The following is a 9978-nucleotide window of genomic DNA, read 5'->3' on the forward strand; positions in this document are numbered from 1 at the left end:
TGTTGGTATCTCTGTCAATTTCAATGCAAACGTGTTACAAAGCTTACCAAAGGGTTATTGGGCCATACTCCACTATTTGGAAGTGGAATATATTAGTTTTGAGCAAAATCAACAATGTAAGGTCAAAAACACGTTGTTGGTCGAAAAGTGATTCTAGCGCTCTGAAAAGCATTTGGAACGCATAAAAACAAGAAATGTTGGTATCTCTGTCAATTTCAATGCAAACGTGTTACTTAGCTTACCAAAGGGTTATAGGGCCATGCTCCACTATTTGGAAGTGGAATACATTAGTTTTGAGTAGAATCAACAATATAAGATTAAAGACACATTGTTGGTCAAAAAGTGATTCTAGCGCTCTGAAAAGCATTTTGCAAGCGTAAAAAACAAAAATGTTGATATCTGTCAATTTCAATGCAAACGTGTTACTAAGCTTATCAAAGGGTTATAGGGCCATACTCCACTATTTGGAAGTGGAATGCATTAGTTTTGAGCAAAATCAACAATATAAGGTTAAAGACACATTGTTGGTCAAAAAGTGATTCTAGCGCTCTGAAAAGCATTTGGCACGCATAAAAACAAGAAATGTTGATTTTTCTGTTCATTTCAGAAAACATGTCGAAAACACATTGTTGGTCAAAAAGTGATTCTAGCGCTCTGAAAAGAATTGTGCAGGTATAAAAACAAGAAATGTTGGTATCTCTGTCAATTTCAATGCAAACCTGTTACAAAGCCTACCAAAGGGTTATTGGGCCATCCTCCACTATTTGGAAGTGGAATACATTAGTTTTGAGCAAAATCAACAATATAAGGTCAAAGACACATTGTTGGTCAAAAAGTGATTCTAGCGCTCTGAAAAACATTTGGCACGCATAAAAACAAGAAATGTTGATATTTCTGTTCGTTTCAGAAAAACAAGTCAAAAACACATTGTTGGTCAAAAAGTGATTCTAAGGGCTCTGAAAAGAATTTTGCCGGCATAAAAATAATAAATGTTGGTATCTCTGTCAATTTCAATGCAAACGTGTTACTAAGCTTACCAAAGGGTAATAGGGCCATACTCTACCATTTGGAAGGGGAATACATTAGTTTCGAGCAAAATCAACAATATAAGGTCAAAGACACATTGTTGGTCAAAAAGTGATTCTAGCGCTCTGAAAAGCATTTGGCACGCATAAAAACAAGAAATGTTGATTTTTCTGTTCATTTCAGAAAACATGTCGAAAACACATTGTTGGTCAAAAAGTGATTCTAGCGCTCCGAAAAGCATTTTGCACGCATAAAAACAAGAAATGTTGATATCTGTCAATTTCAGTGCAAACGTGGTACTAAGCTTACCAAATGGTTATAGGGCCATGCTCCACTATTTGGAAGTGGAATACAATAGTTTTGAGCAAAATCAACAATGTAAGGTCAAAAACACATTGTTGGTCAAAAAGTAGTCTGGCTGAACGGAAGTGGCCAGCGTCTATTGCCTAGCGGCTGATTTGGCCGCGACTCCTCCCCTTCCGGTTGCTGGCGTTACCGTATTGTGCTCCCCCTCAAAACTCGGAAACTATGCAGTATGGCGAGTCGAGAGGACTTTGACGGCGCAGTAAAGTTGGCATGTTTGGCTCTTTCCGTGGAAAATTGTAAAGATCTGCAAAATATTTGCTTACAACATTTGCTGAGGAAGAAGGATGTTCTTGCCTGTTTTCCCACAGGCTATGGCAAAAGTTTTATATATCAAGCGTGGCCTATTGTGTGCAGCGAACTAGCAGGGGTAATGTTCAATCCGACCTCGGAGACTTGTTAACACAGTATTGTGTTGGTAGTTTGCCCATTGGTCGCAATTATGGAAGATCAGGTGAGAACCCTGCAGTCCAAGGGTATAGCTGCTGCTGTGTGTGGTAAAGATCCAGAAACTGACGAGAAAATAGCCGCCGGCCACTACTCAATCGTGTATGGATCAGCTGAAACACTCGTTGGAGATGACAAATGGAGAGCCATTTTACAGAAGGACGTTTTCCGAGAGCGATTGGTGGGGATTGCCGTGGACGAAGTGCACATCACCATCCACTGGTAAAATCAAATTATGATTAAACATATTGTAATGACCTCGCCGGTGACATAATGATGTCGAGTCATTAGTAGTTGAAGGTAGTTTTAATTAACCAAAAACCAGGTCACTGAAACCCGTAACATCGTAACCAACGGCAGAAAACCGACCCAAAACAAACCCCGGTTACCCCGGCAACCCCCAACACGGTCTCACTCGCGTGCAGGCCCCCACCCTCCTGTTCTTCCAAGGCCCTCCCCCAGCTGACCTAATGATTCGCCCCCACACTGATTGACAAGAAGAACATTACAATACATGCACATAGAACAACTGGCATAACGGACAACGAAATATAATGCAACACATAACACACAAACTGTTTACTGTCCCAGGGTCGCTACAATATCCATTTAAGTTAACGGATTCATATTCAATGTTTTGGCTACTAGAATTGACATGTGTGGGTTTTCAAAAGAAGAGGAACAAACACAGCTGATCAATGATTAAACAAAACAATGTTATGATTTCACGCTGTCTTGTATGTTTTTTACTTAAAGGGGAGAAAGACAGGGGAATGAGGCTCCCTTCAGAGAGTGGTGCGGGAAAGTTGGAGAACTAAGGTCTCTTCTACCCACTTCAGTTCCACTCCTGGCAATGACTGCCACAGCCTCCAAAGCAATGAGACAGAAGTTGAGGAACAATCTTGGTATGCAACAATGTATAGAGCTTGTTAAAAGCCCAAGCCGTGACAACATCCGGCTTGCAACCAAAAAGGTCTCCTCAGATCCAGCTATCACCTTTGCATGGCTTTGTGGGGAGCTGGAAAGTAAAGGCCCAAGGACAGAAAAGGTGGTAATATACTGTAAGAGTATAGCAGAGTGCTCAATGCTTTACTCTGATGTTTTCAAACTTACATTGGGCAAGCGTGCATATTACCCAGTAGGTGCCAAAGATGTGTCTGCAAATAGACTGGTCGATATGTATCATTCTGAAACACCAGAGGATGTCAAACTACATATTATGAACTCGCTCAAAGACCCAATGTCGCTTCTCAGAGTTGTAATCGCCACTTCAGCACTTGGAATGGGTGTTGATTTCAAGGGTGTCAACAATGTAGTTCACAATGGGCCCCCAAGAAACATTGAGGCCTACATGCAAGCCTTTGGAAGAGCAGGGCGAGATGGTTCTCAGGCACATTCAATTATTTTATACCACGGCAGACAACTACAATGCCTATCCGATGAAATGCTCATGTATGTATCAGAGGCAAAACAGTGTATGAGAGTTAAACTTCTGCAGCTGTTCGATGGTGAGAATACAAAGCCTCTTGCACTCAAACATGCATGTTGTAGCTTTTGTGCATTATCTTGTGATTGTCAAGACACCTGTGATGTACATGCAAGTCCACTGGAGAAACATGCAGGGGAAGGTTTGGTCCATAAAGATAGAACTGTCACAGATGAACAGAGAACCATTCTTCGTGAACGCTTACTGAGCATAACACATGACATGACACATCAAGGAGTTTGTGGGACACTCTCAGTTTATTCCACACAACAAACAGAAAAGAACACAGGAGAAATTGTTATCAAGGAAGTGATTGATTCAAGTAGTAGACTTTTCACATTGGTTGACATTTTTTGCAATGTACAAGTTTTTAAGGTTGATGAGGCCCAGGCAATACTGAACATAGTGTCAGAGGTTTTTTGTGATATAGAGGAATGCTATGAGGATGAAGAAAGCATAAATGTCGAAGATGAATTTGGAAACATGACATTGTTTTAATAAGGCTTGTCAATGCTATGTAGTGGATGAAAACTACAGACAACAGCCTACAGTAAAGAAGATATGCAAGATAAGATAAGATATAGCATATATATACAATAAATTTACAAATTTAAAATAAAATTATAGTACAAAACTATTTGAATAAGATAAAATAAAGATAAGATAAAACAAACATACTATATACATGTAACTGTCCGTTTGTAGGTGACCTGTGTGTTAAATAAATAAATAAATAAATAAATAAGTTTGATGAAATATGAGGGATAATATAAATATAAGTATAAATATAAATGTGCAGGGTCCCTGAAGTAATCGAAAGATTAATTAAATAAATAACAAATAACAAGGTTAACAATAGGTGCATCTTTAGGTGTGGGGTTTAGACCTTAATCAGGTCGGGAAAAAGGAGCTGTTGGGGCTTTGGGGACAGGGTGCACAAAGCTTTTAAGATGTTTTTTGTGTAGGCCTACTGTTTAATTTGTCTCATTAAAAGCAGCCATTTACCTGTTTCAAATGTAATTTCTTTTTGTGCTCATTTATCCATTGCAGCACCCCAGCAACGTTTAGCTGTTGCAACGGATTGGGGGTGGTATTTTTGAATGTGGTGTATGTTCTTCCTGGTGTAAATCTGAACACTTTGTTGTTTTGAAGAACTGCCACCATTTCCGAGATGTCAGCCTCTTTGTTCGGTTCTGCATGCAGTCCTGACTCTGGCTTGATTTCACAGTCCTGATCAAAGTTGGTCATCAACTCTGTTAGCTCACCAATGGTCCGACTTATTTCTTTGGCTATGTTGAACTGCATATTTGCCCCTTGTTTGGCCATCAGGGGCCGTATTCACAAAGGATCTTAGGGCTAAAAGTAGGTCCTAACTGGCGAATTTAGGAGTAACTCCTAAAAATAATGGGCGTGTCACTCTTAAATTTAGGACTCCTAACTTTTTTCACTAAGAGCAATTCACAAAGTATTTTAGGACTAAAAGTAGCACCTAAGTCTAGGAGAGCTTAAAAGTCCTCAAGAGGACTCCTAACTCAGTAAGACCTATTCACAAAGAATCTTAAAATGCCTGCGAGACGAAATGTTAGGGTATTCAACTTATTGTGGAGTTAATGCGCGATGCAATAACATCCCCGACTAACAGGAATAATCCGATTAGTCCCGAAATAAAATGTTATAAAAATTATAAGTTATAAAAAAATATATATAACTTATAAAAAATTAAAATAATTGCGCCATCAAAAGACGAGGACGTGTTCGTCAATTGGAAGAAAGTGCATTCCATCAACACGCAGGTTGTTTTTGATGCAACTTTTACTTTTAACATAGCCTACTGGATGTTGTTGCAAAGTGGCCTGGATCTTCAGCTACCCATGATTCGCGCATTTTAATGGTGAGCGGTCTGAGGCAGCTTTTTGAGATGTACCAGTTGGGTGTCACTTGCTGGGTGACAGTGACTATCCATGCAAGACGTGGCTCTAGACACCCTACCTTAATCCACAACCGGGAGCACAGTTAAAGTGTAACATGTAAGTGATTACGCAGATTACGCTTAGTCCTATGCGTAAAACACATCGTATTGGCTCTTTGCGAGCACACAAACATACACGAAATGTTGTGGAGAGAGGAATTGGGCAGATGAAACGTCGGTTTCATGTCCTCCACGGCGAAATACGCCTCACGGGCAAGCACAGTAATCACTGTATGTGCCATTCTACACAACCTTTGCAAGCGGAGGAACATTCCACAGCCAGACGATGATGATGATGATGATGATGATGATGATGGCGATCAACATTACAAGGAATTTGGCCGTGTGGAACCGAGTGGACAGGCATTTAGGGATCACTTTGAAAACACATTTTAGGTAAACACCTTGGCACAAATCAGTCAACACTTGGGTAGTTCGTAACATTTATTTTCTTTTAGATTTTACGTATTTTTATTGTTTGCTTTCTCTCTCTCTTGAATGTGCAGGCTACAACGTCATTATCGTAGTCTGCACAAAATTGTCATCATGCGTGTATTCTGCTAACTGCACTATAACTACTTAATAGGAATTCATTTCTAGCCTAGGCTATTTCCTTGTTTTTCGGTGATTCAGTGGGCTCGTCTGAACAACCAATCACCGAACTGACCGCTTCTAAACTCGTGCACGAGAATTGACGTAATCCATAGCAACGGCGCGTCACTCTTAGTTCACTCTTTGTGATTTATCCTTAGTAAGAGTAGGTCTCAGCGGCTTTGTGAATAACTTTTAAGAAAAAACTCCTACGTAAAATGTTTTAGCGCGAGTTAGGAGCACTCCTAGCGGTAAGATAAAATGCTTTGTGAATACGGCCCCAGATCTTTTGTGAGCCGCACAAAATGTTCACAGTTCAGATCTAAGGCAATGTTGTTACCAGCCCCACCACAAACATTTATGGTCCTGTTCCATGTGAGCCGATGTGCTACACTTGGACTCAGAAGGGCATGGACGTCGAGCTGCAGTTTGAGTGCCTCTAGGCTGTATTTGTTCCTACCTGCTTGTTTGAAGTGTAGCATTTTGTATTTCCAGAGGCGGACAGTCCTTTGTCCGTCACCTTCTTTAATGGAGTCCTGGAAATCCTGTTCCAGTAAGGCTAGCTTAAGGAACCCACTATGGTAGTTGAAGATCCCATCTGTGTATTGCCTGCCCTGGCTCTCCACTCCCCTGGTCGTCTTCTCTCCATGGTAAGCCATGAATATGTTGTGACAATTTATGACATGTTTTGTAAGCCCTGCATGGTCTTTAAATGCTGTACTTCTGCAGTCCTGAAAGTCACACTTCACAGGTGTATTCTGGGCCTGTGGGTAAGCCTGTGTGTCCTCTTCATCTCCCGTTCCTCGGTCTGGCAGTACCATGTTGTCATTCATGACAAACATGTCAACTATATTTAAGAGTTGTGTGTGGATCCAGTTACCCTTCTCCAAGTCAGACTGGAAGGTTGCAGGTGGAGGGTGAGTCTTCGGTGTGTCTTTTGTATTCTCCATTGAAAAGTAGTGCATAGCAGCAGCAATGATGGAAGCATTGGTCACATCTCTGATGAATGTGTTGCTTGCTCTGTACTTATCCCCTAGAGCAGTTGCTGAAACATCTCTTCTGTTAATAATGTTCCGTAGTTGGTGCAGTGTACCCATGTCTGCATTAGATGTGGTCTTATAATATTCTTTGAGAATAAGATCTGTGAAATTCATACTGCAATGAAAATCTGCGATCGCAGTGACAATGCCGTTTTGTCTACCGTGTAGTGTGTTTGCATTCTCCACTGATCGGAGGGCAGCATCAGCATTTTGTTTAGTTAGCTGACTTTTATCATATCTGCTATGTTTTTTTCATCCGCATCAAAGAGTCCAAGGGGTGTTAGATCTGTTTTTTTGGTCATTTCAGACGAGAATGCATGTGGTATGTGCCACTGAAGGAGGTCTCTGAATGGGCTGAGGCATTGAAGGTGGGATACCAACACTCTTCCTATCAGTTCAGCAAATTCTTTCCTGAGATGGTCTTTGTCATTCTGATTGCGTAGTATGTCTGTTAGTGGGACTTCTAGCACAGACCTTCTGTTTTCTTGTGGCAGATGAGTTGCACTGACTCTCTCCTCATTACCAACCATTATCATCCAATGGTACATTTTTTTTTGGTTGATCATTGTTATTGTATGAGGGGTCACACTGCGATCCAAGTTATCAATTGTAATCTGGAGTGGAAATTGAATCGAATTGATCTGTAAACAAAGAACAAAATTTGACACTTATCTGAATTTACAGAAGAGTTGATGGGATGTGACAGTAAAAAAAAACTACTACAAATTTTGACAAAAAATAAAAAGGTTTGACATGCACACTCAAAACTCACAGACTTTACCAACCTGATTTGTAGCATGAGGATGCACGGCGGTCTGAGGTAGATCTTTTCCACTGAGCAGAAGAGGTGTGGAGGTACCTGCTGCATTATTTTCCTCACTGGGCTGGCACAACAAAGAAACAGAGTGAACCGTATGTAAATATCAAAATCCACTCTGTATAAGCATAGCAGGATGAATCGGCTACTTTAGAGCCATCACGTCACTCTTTTATGTGATCTATTTATAGATTTTTAGCTATTTGTAGTTTTGTGTGAATACCTCTTCTTCTTCCTCTGAACACAACAGCTCGCATGGTGTCATGACATCAGATTCTATCCAAATGGATGGATCATGCTCTGGAGGTGTCGTGCTGCTTTCAGTGTTGTCCTGTGGTAAACACATTTAGTAGTGTTTATTACATAATACCTGATAATGTTTCATGTGGTGTATCTTCATAACTTGTTTATTTTGTAATACAACTTGCCTGGCATTCATCCGAGTTTAGCAGCTCTGGCGTAAACTCTCCATCTGCTCCTCCAGAGGCAGGGCTTGATGATGTATACTGTTTGCATACATCATCTTTCCATTTGAGGAACTTGCTGTCCCATGCTTGTGCAATTTCTTTCAGCTTTGCAAGAGCCCTTCCATCAGATATACAGATACCCAATCGATTTAACCGTTGAAAACAACGTCTTTTGGCCCCTCCACGACACATAACCAGAGCATTCCGATACATATGTGCCGTCATTGACTGGCAGCGTGCTTGTAGGAGCATCGACCCAGCCATTGGTAATTTGAATTTATTTGTCTTGCTGTGAGACAGAGGCCGTGTTCCTGAATCAGTGACCTCCGTGGAGACTGAACTTGCAGACTCTAAAAACTTAAGAAAGGTTGGTGCGTTCCTCCTCCACTCTTCAACAACATCCATCATTTTAAAGTCCTTTAAATCGTTGATGCTATTCTTTCGGAGAACTGACTTGAATTTCAGGCTTGTTAGCTTCTTGCACTCCTTTTTCACAACATTAAGCACTTCTCGCACCACTGCATCAGACATGCCCGGGACAGACATAAAGGCATGTGGAAGTCTGTTGAGACGTCCTTGAACAATATGTTCCAGAACAAGCTCCAAGGATCCTTTTACAATCCGACTTCTCCTGCTGTGTGCCGTTGTTATGATGACCTTTAAAAACCAAGGAATACATGTGTCAATGAGTGGTCTTAACAACTGTAACCACCTTCTATATCATTTCATAATAATTTTCTTTATGATTCCTTAATTACTGAGCATTACATATTTAAATGTGATGTTCAGTTTAACGAAGTGTTTCTGGGATGCGTTTCACAACAAACCTTTGCTATTTTAGGCACTCTTTTGCTTCCAGTAGTTGATGCACCATGACCAACTACAGGCTGTAGTTGTGGCTGAAGTGGTGGCAGTGGCACCTGAGGTGGAGGTGTCTGTGGCAGTGGCAGTGTTTGAAGCTGTGGCTGAGGCCTATCCTCCAGACTAGAGACAGCAGCCTAAAATGGAGAAGAACAACATGTAACATGTTTTAACTAAGCCTTGCTTCCAATACCACATTTCCTATTTCCATGACATTTGATATCAAGATTATCTGGTCGAAATTTAAGAGTAAATTTACCACTAGCTTATTTCTCTACAAGATTTATGTGTACATATGTTGTGAAATGCTAACCTGAACTGAGTGTGCAGACCAAACCACTGGCACCACAGTTTCAACTTTCCTTCTCTCTGCTCCTTCAGTAGCTGGCTGAGTTACATGTTGGGACTGGGGGAAAAAGATAACTTCATTATAGGCATAATTATGTTGGTGACAGTTATTATCTGTATTCGTTTAACTTATTATAAAAGAGGATGAATGAAATCAAAGTGTAAAAAGTTAGGGGGTGATGCTGTTATGGAAATGAAAAAGCAAAGATGGTAAGTGACAAAATACTGAAGGACATAGAAGCATAACATATAGAAACTTTATTAATGATAAGATAGTTAAGTTAGTTACGGCTTTAATTAAGGACTAATTACATGATTTAGTGAAAGGCAAGAGGTGAGATGTATTAACACAAAAAAAACGCTACAAAGTTGTTAAATTTGAACACATATGGGGAAAATAGTCTAAGGCAAGTGAAAAAATATGTATGCCAAGAAGAAGCTTGAGATGGGGTTAGTACATGGTGATTTTGATTAAGTAGAATGTGTTTTTTAAAAGGTATGATACAAAAAAGTTGAGATTCTCCCTTATAGTTCCAAAAGGCACGCCATTTGAGGTGAGGTAC

General features: G+C 40.4%; 1 long non-coding RNA gene across 1 annotated transcript; it reads right to left on the reverse strand.

Annotated features, from left to right (window-relative positions):
• Positions 1 to 7349: 7349 nt before the first annotated feature.
• Positions 7350 to 9662, reverse strand: LOC130381470 (uncharacterized). The gene is made up of 4 exons (XR_008895426.1): positions 9381 to 9662; positions 9034 to 9204; positions 7708 to 8863; positions 7350 to 7536 (listed from the first exon to the last, which is right to left on the reverse strand). It is a non-coding gene; the product is annotated as an uncharacterized LOC130381470 (long non-coding RNA).
• Between the last annotated feature and the right edge of the window lie 316 nt (positions 9663 to 9978).

The sequence above is a fragment of the Gadus chalcogrammus genome, chromosome 4 (assembly GCF_026213295.1).
Source record: "Gadus chalcogrammus isolate NIFS_2021 chromosome 4, NIFS_Gcha_1.0, whole genome shotgun sequence".
Classification (NCBI taxonomy): Eukaryota; Metazoa; Chordata; class Actinopteri; order Gadiformes; family Gadidae; genus Gadus; species Gadus chalcogrammus.